At 35.3% G+C, this 10204-nt stretch overlaps 1 long non-coding RNA gene across 1 annotated transcript; it reads right to left on the minus strand.

Moving 5' to 3' along the window:
- Window positions 1-875: 875 nt before the first annotated feature.
- Window positions 876-2695, minus strand: LOC115972337. Its single transcript, XR_004087464.1, has 5 exons — window positions 2583-2695; window positions 2341-2505; window positions 2023-2198; window positions 1653-1748; window positions 876-1273 (listed from the first exon to the last, which is right to left on the minus strand). It is a non-coding gene; the product is annotated as an uncharacterized LOC115972337 (long non-coding RNA).
- Window positions 2696-10204: the final 7509 nt, after the last annotated feature.

Genomic DNA, 10204 nt, shown 5'->3' on the forward strand with positions numbered 1-10204 from the left:
TATGCTAATATAGTGTTTAAGATTTTTTTGGTTAGTAACCAGTGCCACTAGGTGGGTGTGTCTTTGAGACTTGAGTAATGCTTCGAAAAAAAACATCTTTATTAATTTGGTTACTGATGCCCACATTTGTGGGGTGCATCTTTATATAACGTCAAATATTGACATTGCAATAATGAAGGCATCTTTATTTATGACTGCTTGCTAGCAATTTTTTTTTAATAATCTTTTTTTAGGTTAAAAGATGAACTTTGTAGAGATAATTCAGAACAGACATTCTGAAAAAAGTAGGCAGATTAGTACCAAGCTCGGGGTACCAATCTGCCTATTTTGAAAATTGGCAGGTTGGTACCCGAGCTTGGTGGACTCGGGTACCACCCGAGTCCACCAAGCTCGGGTACCAATCTTCAAAATTGTCAAGATTGGTACCGAGTTTGGTGGACTCGGGTACTTCACAAGGTACCCGAGACTCGGGTACCAATCTGCCTAATTTTGAAAACTCTCAGATTTTGTACTCTGGGGCTCCACAGATAGGTCCCTTTCCTGCCAAGGATTTCTTCACAAATAGCTGAGAATTTCAATCGAGCAAGAGTATGCCCTGAACTACGCTCTAGATGTACATCTTTAACTTCTTTGGTGAATATAGTAGCCATATTAAAAATCAATGGATTGCATTGTTTCTTTGCAATGGTTATTGTGTGAACAGGCAACTGTTCAGAAATGGATTTTATTTGTTATTACGAATGTGACCGTAATTATTATCATCATCACAGCTTGATTCAATAAGCGATAAAAATAGAGAAATATATCAAATACAAATCTACCACAATATTAGTCTTGAAGAGCAATCATATTATTTTTTGTATCAAACTTGAGATCCTGGCTTAGTTTGACATTACGCAACATTGTACAGCAGCATAAAATCATGTCTTTGTTTTGGTAGTACTAAAAAGGATATAAATCCAATCACCCATTAAAATGCTTTCAAGCCATTCAAGATTAGAGTAGTATGATAAGAAAAAGGACATCAAAGGCAAGGCCCACTAATAATGATAGCCATGCCGTAAAAGGAAACTATAACAATATCAGTAGTTAGATGACCAGTTGGCAGCACTTCCAACTCTTGGCATGCCGATAGCTTCCCTCTTAGACTCTTCATCCACGGTGAAAGTTACACCACACACCTGACCAGAACTGTCCACCCTTGGCACAGGCTTCACCTCATTGAGGGGGTGTTCATAACTCCTCAAGCCTCCAGATGATGTGAATAAGCATCCTTTGGAAAACAACAGAAACAGATAAATCAGCAAGGTAGTAGTCATGCTCATGAAGTAATATCTAACAAATAGGAAATGCTAGGAAATGCACTTATGAATAATGTAAGCTACAGATAGAACTAGATTATCAAAGACAGAATGATCTCATCATAGGGGTAAAGCAAAAATGATATGGCTGTGAACATATTCTAGCACATGGAAACTATTGTTGGTTGCAATTGCAATATAATTTCAGTAGGTTGAGAAATAAGCAAAAAAGAACCTTTTCCAAAAAAAATAAAAAGTAGCAGAGTATCCAGATTTATGTTGCATTTTGCGGTAATGTCAAGAATAAGAAGAAGAAAGTAAGTTGATGCCTGAATCTGAAAAGATCCATACCTCAGGAGCCATCCAACGGTATGTTCCAGTTTCAGCTGTCATCACTCCAGATTGAGTCTGCACTCTGGCAACCCCAAAATCAGCAACCTTAACGATCTGTTCAGAAAGGTCTAGGATTTTAGGACAAATAAACCGAGCATATTGCTACAATTTATCATTCTACGATTTGAAAGAAAACCCAGGAATACAGATGGCATTTACTAGAATGACAAAATATCACAAAGGATAAAGGGAGAGGTGGGGGGGCAATAATGGAGTATCACAACCAAATAAGATATGCTTCAAAAGTAGATTCTATAAACACAAAAGAATAAAAAATGTTAATTGACAGACAAAATCAACCATGTGCAGATTTATAAAATACTCTTACTTCGTTTTCATCCATCAGAAGATTGGCAGTCTTGAGGTCCCTGTGGATTATATTTTTTTGGTGCAAATTTCTCATTCCCTTGGAAACATCAATTGCTACTTTGAGCAGAGATGGAAGCTTAAATACACCCCTATGTTTATGCAGAAAGTCGTATACACTCCCTCTAGAAATGAATTCTGATAAAACACAAACATTAAGAATAAAAAATTGAAATCAGTAAGCCAAGTCATCTTACAAATATTAATAAGAAATACTTGATACATTTTATAGAAGAAGAGGAGGTTTTGTGTGTCAATTTCATCAAGAAAAAGAGATCACCTATTAACACTGTCAATCATGAGCTCTAGAAGATAAAAAATGAGAGCCTTGATTATACATTCATAGATCTTAAAGATTCTCGTGGATTTACTAGTCACAATGCACAGGTTTGGAGGCTGTGTACATGCACCTATGAATTGCACGACATTCTTGTGATGGACTTTCCTGCAAACTAAGATATGTCATTACAAGAAAAGGAGGAAACTTCCAAAAGAAAGATGCAAGCAGAGACCAGAAACTACCTCAAAAATAGAAAGACAAGTCAAATACCATCCACTGAGACAATCTTCTACTTTTATCACTTCCTCAGGCTAAGCTCTCCCACACCTCCAAACTAGATTAAGGATTTTCTGTTCTTTTTATTTAAAAAACAAAAATTGTTTTAGCCCCAAGGGGGAAAGTAGAAATTTCAAATCAGGCTTTAGTAACCCTTCATATATATAGCCTACTAAAGGACTACAAGAGAACAGTTGATACAAAATCTTACAGTGCAATTGCTACAAAAGAATATGGTACAATACAAAAACATATAATAATAATAATAATAAATTGAATGTGTAGCACTCGCAAAACATAGGATACAAGGGAATATTTATTGATGCCTATAAACTTCATAGAATTGATAGGTCAGTCTTGCACACATAGAATTGATAGGTCTGGTCCTGAACGGTTCAATGATGGGATCAGCCAAAGGGATTGGCTTAAACCTGGGCATAGTAAACTAAACAAAGCTGAAAGTGTGCTTATATTCATGTAGTACACTCATGTAGAACACTGAAAGTCTATCCCTTAATAGAAAATAAAAAACCTAAAAGACAAGCACAACCAGACCAACATTCTAGTAATCACCGAAAAATATATATTAACTAACTAACTAAATTGATCAAAACCCAGAATCAAATTATGCATAAAAATCACAAATTTACAAACAAAAATACCCACAAGCTGAACATGCAAGCTGAGCGAGACATACCTTGTGAGAGGGAGACCGAGAGCATGAGCAACAGCGCGAGAGGGAGACCGAGAGCGAGACGGCGACGGAGAATGAGGCAGATTGCAAGATTGAGAGGGAGAATGAGAGTATTTGCGAGATTGAGAGGAAGAATGAGAGTATTTGTGTGGAAATAGCTTTAGATTGAGAGAAGGAGATAGCGAGATTGAGAGGTTTTGTGTTTGTGGGTATGTTTTGTTCTGTTTTGGGTTGGGTATTGTGGGTAACAGATGGTTTCAATGTGGGGTAATAGGAGATATGACTGAGCAGTACTCAAGCTTCATGAGCTCGGGTACCAAGTTTATTTTTTAAATTCAGATGCCAACGTCAGGTGCCACGCTGGGACAGAAAAATGGGGTACTCAAGCTCACCAAGCTTGAGTACCACAAAAAGTGGTACTTTCCTATATATTTCCCAAACAGTGTTTCGGGCCTAAATATTTCAAAAATTAATGCTAATGGGCCATTTTGGCCGAATTGAACTCCTCAACACTATGTTTCATCTTATGTAGATTCCAATTTGGAAAGGCATGCGATTTCTATTCCATACCTCGTAAAGCCTTCTGGGTGAAGTAGCTTCTTGTGCTCCGATTGGCATTAAAATCAAACTGCTTTTGACGAAGATAAGGGGACTTATTAGGTGTTTCCTAACTATTGAAATGGAAAGGGACAATCAAAAGCATCATAGCAGAGAGAAGAGTAATGATCAAACACAAGTGGCAGAGTCAATCTGGGCTAGCAAGGAGTTGTTGGAAGTGATTGAATCGGTGCCATATTGTGAACAGTTCATCCATTGCTTTGAAGAGATGATGCCACGTGGCTTAGGAGGCAGTTAGTGATTGAGATACACGTGTAATGCTTAGATAGGATCCTTCTTGTAACTGATTTTCCCTCCAAAATAGGGAGTTAGTTTTTCTGTTTTTCTTTTGCTTGCTTAGACAGTGTATATATAGAATTAGGTGCTATGTATTACTTAGTTGCTTGTATTCATTTTTCTCAAAATCAGTAATATCTGAGAGTTGTATTTAGAGAAACTTCTACTAGAAGTTTTACATGGTATCAGAGCATAGAAGCTTGAAAAGCTCAACAATGGCATCTCCTGAAGCAAGCAACCATTCTGATCCTTCTAATAATCAGTCTGCACAATCAGGCTTGAATTCTAACACTGAGTCTATCCCCTCCAATCCTTTCTTCCTCAGTTCTAGTGAGAATCCAGGCAACATTTTGGTTACTCAACCACTACTTGGAATGCAGAACTATCATTCTTCGTCTAGAGCAATGGTTTTAGCTCTCACTGCCAAGAAAAAATTGGATTTGTGAATGGCAAAATTTCAATGCCAGATCTTCATTCACCTCTATATGAGGATTGGCAAACTGCAACACCGTGGTTCTATCTTGGTTGATCAACTCAATGCACATAGATGTCTCCAGCAGCATTATGTACTGCAAAACAACGAGAGATGTTGATTGAATTGAAGAACCTTTTCTCTCAGGGCAATGGTCCCAAGATCTACAATCTGCAGAGGGAGATCTCTCATATCTCTCAAAATTAGATGTCTGTCACATTTTATTTCACTAGATTCAAGAGGCTTTGGGATCAATTGCTCAATTATGAGCCTCTTCCAGAGTGTTCTTATGGAGCTATAAAGACTCTAAGTGCTTCACATGACAAAGCTTATGTCATGAGGTTCGTAATGGGACTCAATGAGAACTTTGAGACTATTCGAAGTCAGATTCTCATGTTTGAGCCTCTCCCTTCAATTAGAAAGGTGTATGCTTTGGTCCTTCAAGAGGAATCACACAAGAATCTTGGACATGGAAGTTCTTTTTCACCACAACCTGATTCAGTTGCCATGTATGCTAATTCTAAAGGCAATTATGTGAACAAAGAAAGCAACAAGAAGGAGAGACCCTTGTGCACTCATTGCAACACGCTTGGGCACACCATAGATAAGTGCTATAAATTGCATGGGTATCCACCTGGATACAAGCCCAAAGGAAGGTCAAATGCCAATGCAAATCAAGTTTCTTCTCAATTTTCTTCCAACCAAGGCAATGTTGTTGAGAATTCTTCAACTATATCTACTCAATATCCTATTTCTAAGGCTCAATGTGAGCATTTACTAGCTTTTCTTAGCACTGGCATAGGTCTTGGTGATGGTCATCATGCTGCCAATGTAAGCTTAGGTGATGGAGTTCCTGGTATGGTTTCTGGGGGATCTGGTATCATTGCTACTGCTGGTATGGGCACATCTTGGGCACACCATAGATAAGTGCTATTGCCCCTATCATTAGTGCCTTTTCCACAATCACACATATTTTGTGTTTTGGTCGATATGAAAAGACGAGTGTTACGTCCACAACATTTTCAGAATAAATCATAGATGTTAAGTTGTTATTAGTTCAAATTTGAATTTACAACTTAAATTACTTTTTTGCCCACCTTTAACAATCAATAACAACCTACCACTTAGAATTTGTTGTGAAAGTGTTATGAAAATATTGTAAACATAGCATTTCTTATATGAAAAGGGTGGTTAGAAAATAGAGAGGAAAATGTGATTATTTACTGCTAGGTAAAAGTCCTTAAATTTTATCAATATTTTTTTTTTTTTGGGGTCCTTAAACTTTAAAAAGTTCTTTTTTCATTCTAAAATTTTGTAAATAATTTTTTCAATAGTTTATAAACCAAAATAGGGATTGAAAAAATAATTTTTTTTAATAATTTAGGGATGAAAAACAACTTTCGGTAAATATTTTTCAAAATATGTTGGAGACAAAGTTCAATACAGTAGTACACTATTATTATTAAGAAAAACAAATCAAAAGGGGAAAGATGCCTTACTTTAGAATAATCAACCATTAATCAAAAGGAAAAGGTAAAATATTGTTCTCAAAAGGAAAAAGGGAGAAGACCGTACCTGAGAAGTGGAAGAATCTAGCTCAAAGGAAGAAAAATGCATAAAAAGAAGAGTAGAATGGGAAAGAAGAAGAAGAAGAAGTTTGAAAAGCTTCCTCGAAAAACCAAAACCGCAGGAAGCTCAAGAGTTTTCTCGAAAAAAGTGCCACTACTAACCAATCAGAATGTGATACGTGGCCACGACATGCACAGCTTCATCATGTCGCAATAAATGCAAAGAAAAAGGAATGTCAAAAGCCACGATTGACAAAATATGACCCTTCATATTCCTATGATTGTCATCACACATAATTATGATCACGGAATAAGGGGGTCGCTGATGAACCAAGTAATTCCTTTCGTCTAGACAACCCACACTAGACAAAGAAAAGCACCATTAAACGGACATTTAATTGGAAGCCGTTACACACCAATAAATTCAGGAGATATGGCTATTGGAGGAGACATCGGGTTGCCTCATTAAGTCACCAGAAGGCATTAAGAGAGGGCATTCAAGCCACCATTGAATACCACCAACAACTAGAAGGGAAAAACCCTGTATAAACAAACACTAGACTCCTACAAAAGGTACACACACATATATTCTATTCTGATACAAAGAAAGGCTTGCATACCATCATTATCTTTGCTCATTTTTACTCTATCTTCATCTGATTTTATCAGGGCCGGTCCAAGATAATTTGAAGCCTAAGGGGAAAATTTTAAAGAGGTTTTTTTATATCTAAATATCACTTAAATGATATTTATTTTATTTTTATAATATAATTTATTTTATTTCAAATCTATTTTTAATTCTTACTAATTAATAAGACTAATTCATCCAAAGTGAGCTAGTGATACTTATTATGTAGGTTTCACAAACTGACGAGTCATCAATAAATAAAAGTTATTCAAAACATTCATTTATTATATTGTTTGATCAGTTTGTAAGTTTTTTGTCCTAAAATTTGTATTAGCTATAAATATTACTATAAAAAGCTTACAAACTTATGTGACATTTTAAGAAAAGAATAAATGAATATTGAATTATTTATTGTGATTGGATATATCAATTTATAAGACCTATATGACAAAAAAAATGTGCAAGTTGCACACTCTTTTTTTTATTAAAAAAAAAAAAAAACCTTACTAGCCCCATTCTAATTTGGGGGCCTTTCTATGTTAGGGGCCTTAGGCCATGGCCTAGGCATAGGGCGTGCCCTGGACTTTATCATTGGAGGTTAGGTGGCTGGCACTACATCAGTGACCAATCGAGTAGAGTCCCATCTCCTGATCTTGTGCAGGGTTTCCTGAACTAACAACAACGCACTCCGTCTAGACGAATATAAGTAGCAGACGATTTTGGCATCATCAATAATCTTATTTTATTTTGCCCTAATAGAGGTATAGTAGAACTACCCTTGCGTATAACTTCTTATGTTACTTACATACTAATCATGCAATACAACAAGTTTGTCATTTGCGCAATTAGTGTGTCCTCTAATGCACGACCAAAGTCGGTGCTTTACTTTTTATACGTGAAAAGATGCCTTTAATTAAGGCACCGGAAGTTAAGTCAAGTCTCCTTCCTTTCCCCAAATGCACGGTCAGTTTAGTTGTCCTTCTCCACTAAAATACATTAGATGACCAAGAAAATCCTCCCCCAAAATACACGGCCAATTTGTCAAGAAAACAATTGAGAGCACACCAAACATCATAAAATAACTTCTTATTGACAAATGACAAGTAGAGGGACGAATTAAGGCAATGGAAATGACCCATGAGTGCCAATCATGCTTGAGAAGGTGCCAGTTAGTCCTTCTCCACTAATATACATTACGAGTGCGTTTGGATTGGGCGTTTTCTGCCCAATCCTGCGTTTGCGTTTTTCAGGTTTTTTTTTTTTTTTTTTTTTTTTTTTTTTTTTTTTTTTTTTCACGCGTTTTGGGTGTTGCGGCTACTGTTCATGCACTGTTCAATGAACAGTAGCCTCAAACTTTGACTTTTTAAATTTTTTTTGGACCAATCACAGCACATCGTGTACTGTTCACGGACCCACAAATTTAACTTTTCAGCAACTTTTTCATTAAAAATGGGTCCCACGATACTATTCACACATTTAAAAATTATTTCGCTATAGTGTTTTTCAGTTTTCAGTTTCAGTTTTCAGTTTTCAGCTGTATCCAAACGGACCCTACATGACCAAGAAAGTCCTCCCCAAAATACACGGCCAATTAGGCATATGCCCCTAAAGGCCAATTTGTCAAGAAAACAAAGTCTACTCTAGCCAATCAAGCTAGAGAAAATAAAATCAAAAGCATACAACAGATTAGTGCCTTTTCCACAATCACACGTATTTTGTGTTTTGGTCAGTATGAAAAGACGAGTGTTACGTCCATAACATTTTCATAACAAATCATAGGTGGTAATTTTTTATTGGTTCTAATTTAAATCTATAACTTAAATTACTTTTTTGCTCACCTATAATAAATAATAACAATTTATCACTTAAGATTTGTTGTGAAAGTGTTATGAAAATATTGTAAACCTAGCATTTCTCGTATGAAAAGGGTGGTTTGAAAATATATAGAGAGGAAAATGTGATTATTTACTTCTGGGTAAAAGTCCCTAAATTTTATTAAAATTTCTTTTTTGGTCCTTAAACTTTAAAAAGTTCTTTTTTCATTCTAAAATTTTGTAAATAATTTTTTCAATAGTTTATAAACCAAAATAGGGATGAAAAAAATAATTTTTTTAATAATTTAGAAATGAAAAAAGGCTCCGTTTGGGAGTTCATAAGGGAATGGAATGGAATGGAATTGAATAATCATAAGGGAATGGAAAGGAATAGAATGGAATAGAATGTATTTAAGTAAGGGAAAGGAATGGAAAAGAATGGAATGGAATGGAATTAAGTAACCTTGATTGGATGTTTTAAAATAAAGGAATGGAAAGGAATGGAATGTAAGTAATCTTGTTTGGAAGTAACATGGAGGGAATGGAATGAAATCATTTTATGACAATATTACTATTAGACCCCTATTTTAAAATAAAGAATTGAATATGTAGGGGTAATTTGGGAGTTTTAACAAAAAAGTTATTAAATTTAATTCCATTCCCTCCCATTCCTCCCAATTTCGGGGGGAATGAAAATTTGAGGTTTTAAGGGAATAGAGAGGAATGAGTGTTCCCTCCTACACATTCCATTCCCTCCTATTTAAACTCCCAAACAAGGGAATGGACTTTCCATTCCCTCCATTAAAACTCCCAAACAAGGGAATGGAAGAATATTCTAAAATGATTCTTTTCATTCCTTTCCATTCCATTCCATTCCCTCCTCCCAAACGAGGCCTTAGTAAATATTTTTCAGTATATGTTGGAGAAAAAGTTCAATACAGTAATACATTATTATTATTATATTATTATTATTATTTAAAGAATGATCTAACTATCTTTTACTTACAAAATCATTACTCAACTCTCTCAAAAAATGCTTCCAAATGTAGTTGATAAAGAGAGAGACTCATGTAAATGATGACGAACTTAAGGTGTATACATCAATCGTAATTAATCCGTGTCCCGTATGTGTATTCTACTAGTACTAGTTGTCTCCTTCTCCCCTCTGTGTGTATGTTAAAATAATTAGTATTTTTTTTAAAAAAAATAGTTGGTTAATCCCACATTAAAAAATGAGTATGAGTTAAAGAGGTTTAAAGTTTGTACTATGTATCCAAGAGTAAGACCCTTTTGGATATACACCATAGTCAGTTTTTTTAAAACTTTTTTCCTTCTCCCCATGTATGTGAAAATACTTAGTATTCTAAAATAAAAAATAAAAAAAAATAAAAAACTAGTACTAGTTGTCTAGTATCCACAAACATAGAGTTCTCACGTGCATGGTTATGTCATGTATTTCTATCAACAAAATGAATGTTGATAATGCTAAGGCCTTATTCGCATACTTCCCTTATTTTG

Source organism: Quercus lobata, chromosome 12 (genome assembly GCF_001633185.2).
Source record: "Quercus lobata isolate SW786 chromosome 12, ValleyOak3.0 Primary Assembly, whole genome shotgun sequence".
NCBI lineage: Eukaryota > Viridiplantae > Streptophyta > Magnoliopsida > Fagales > Fagaceae > Quercus > Quercus lobata.